Below are 2,703 nucleotides of genomic sequence, written 5' to 3' on the forward strand. Positions count from 1 at the left end.
GGCGCCTGTGCGGGCGTGGAGAGTCAATGTGGAGTGCTTGTGAGCATGGAGTGTGTAGTAAGGGCGTGTTTCTGCCTGTGCCTTGACCCTAACCCTAACCCGAACCCTAACCCTAACCGCGGGTGCGGGGGGTTGAACAAACACCGGGGAAGCCATTAACCACCAGCGGGGAGTACATTAAGCAGTTGCCCTTAGTCTCAGGAGCAGCGGGGAACAGATTATCCAACAGCCGGGAAAACATTCACCAACTTCGGGGGAAAACATGAACGAAATATCGGGAAGACATGAACCAACGGCAGGCAAAACACTGGGGAAGCCAGGAACCAACAACGGGGAGTACACTAAGCAGCTGCCCTTAGTCTCAGGAGTAGCGGGGAAGAGATTAAGCAGCAGCCGGGAAAAGATCAGCCAACCGCGGGGGAACTCATTAACCAGTGTCGTGGGAACGCATTAACCAGTTTCGTGGGAACTCATTAACCAGTTTCGGGAAAACTTCCACCAAAGGCGGGGAAAGCATCAACCAACGGCGGGGAAGCCATTGTCCAACAGGGGGGGGGGAGCACATCAAGCAGCTGCCCTTAGTCTCAGGAGCAGCGGGGAAGAGATTAAGCAGCAGCCGGGAAAAGATCAGCCAACCGCGGGGGAACTCATTAACCAGTTTCGTGGGAACTCATTAACCAGTTTCGGGAAACCGTCCACCTAAGGCGGGGAAAACATCAAACAACGGCGGGGAAGCCATTGTCCAACAGGGGGGAGCACATTAAGCAGCTGCCCTTAGTATCAGGAGCAGCGGGGATCAGATTAAGCAACAGCCGGGAAAAGATCAGGAAACCGCGGGGGAACTCATTAACCAGTTTCGTGGGAACTCATTAACCAGTTTCGGGAAAACATCAACCAAAGGCGGGGAAAGCATCAACCAACGGCGGGGAAGCCACTGTCCAACAGTGGGGAGCACATTAAGCAGCTGCCCTTAGTCTCAGGAGCAGCGGGGATCAGATTAAGCAACAGCCTGGGAAAAGATCAACCAACCGCGGGGGAACTCATTAACCAGTTTCCTGGGAACTCATTAACCAGTTTCGTGGGAACTCATTAACCAGTTTCGGGAAAACCTCCACCAAAGGCGGGGAAAGCATGAACCAACGGCGGGGAAGCCATTGTCCAACCGGGGGGAGCACATTAAGCAGCTGCCCTTAGTATCAGGAGCAGCGGGGTACAAATGAACCAGCAGCGGGGAAAACAACTTCGTGGGAACTCATTAACCAGTTTCGTGGGAACTCATTAACCAGTTTCGGGGGAACTCATTAACCAGTTTCGGGAAAACTTCCACCAAAGGCGGGGAAAGCATCAACCAACGGCCGGGAAGCCATTGTCCAACAGTGGGGAGCACATTAAGCAGCTGCCCTTAGTATCAGGAGCAGCGGGGATCAGATTAAGCAACAGCCGGGAAAAGATCAGCCAACCGCGGGGGAACTCATTAACCAGTTTCCTGGGAACTCATTAACCAGTTTCGTGGGAACTCATTAACCAGTTTCGGGAAAACCTCCACCAAAGGCGGGGAAAGCATGAACCAACGGCGGGGAAGCCATTGTCCAACCGGGGGGAGCACATTAAGCAGCTGCCCTTAGTATCAGGAGCAGCGGGGATCAGATTAAGCAACAGCCGGGAAAAGATCAGCCAACCGCGGGGGAACTCATTAACCAGTTTCCTGGGAACTCATTAACCAGTTTCGGGAAAACTTCCACCAAAGGCGGGGAAAACATGCACCAACGGCGGGGAAGCCTTTGTCCAACAGGGGGGAGCACATTAAGCAGCTGCCCTTAGTATCAGGAGCAGCGGGGTACAAATGAACCAGCAGCGGGGAAAACAGCTTCGTGGGAACTCATTAACCAGTTTCGGGGGAACTCATTAACCAGTTTCGGGAAAACGTCCACCAAAGGCGGGGAAAACATCAACCAACGGCGGGGAAGCCATTGTCCAACGGGGGGGAGCACATTAAGCAGCTGCCCTTAGTATCAGGAGCAGCGGGGAACAGATTAAGCAACAGCCGGGAAAAGAACAGCCAACCGCGGGGGAACTCATTAACCAGTTTCGTGGGAACTCATTAACCAGTTTCGTGGGAACTCATTAACCAGTTTCGGGAAAACGTCCACCAAAGGCGGGGAAAACACCAACCAACGTCGGGGAAGCCTTTGTCCAACAGTGGGGAGCACATTAAGCAGCTGCCCTTAGTATCAGGAGCAGCGGGGATCAGATTAAGCAACAGGAGGGAAAAGATCAGCCAACCGCGGGGGAACTCATTAACCAGTTTCGTGGGAACTCATTAACCAGTTTCGGGAAAACTTCCACCAAAGGCGGGGAAAACATGCACCAACGGCGGGGAAGCCATTGTCCAACAGGGGGGAGCACATTAAGCAGCTGCCCTTAGTATCAGGAGCAGCGGGGTACAAATGAACCAGCAGCGGGGAAAACAACTTCGTGGGAACTCATTAACCAGTTTCGTGGGAACTCATTAACCAGTTTCGGGAAAACGTCCACCAAAGGCGGGGAAAGCATCAACCAACGGCGGGGAAGCCATTGTCCAACAGTGGGGAGCACATTAGGCAGCTGCCCTTAGTATCAGGAGCAGCGGGGATCAGATTAAGCAACAGCCGGGAAAAGAACAGCCAACCGCGGGGGAACTCATTAACCAGTTTCGTGGGAACT

This window comes from Mustelus asterias, unplaced genomic scaffold, assembly GCF_964213995.1.
Source record: "Mustelus asterias unplaced genomic scaffold, sMusAst1.hap1.1 HAP1_SCAFFOLD_3837, whole genome shotgun sequence".
NCBI lineage: Eukaryota > Metazoa > Chordata > Chondrichthyes > Carcharhiniformes > Triakidae > Mustelus > Mustelus asterias.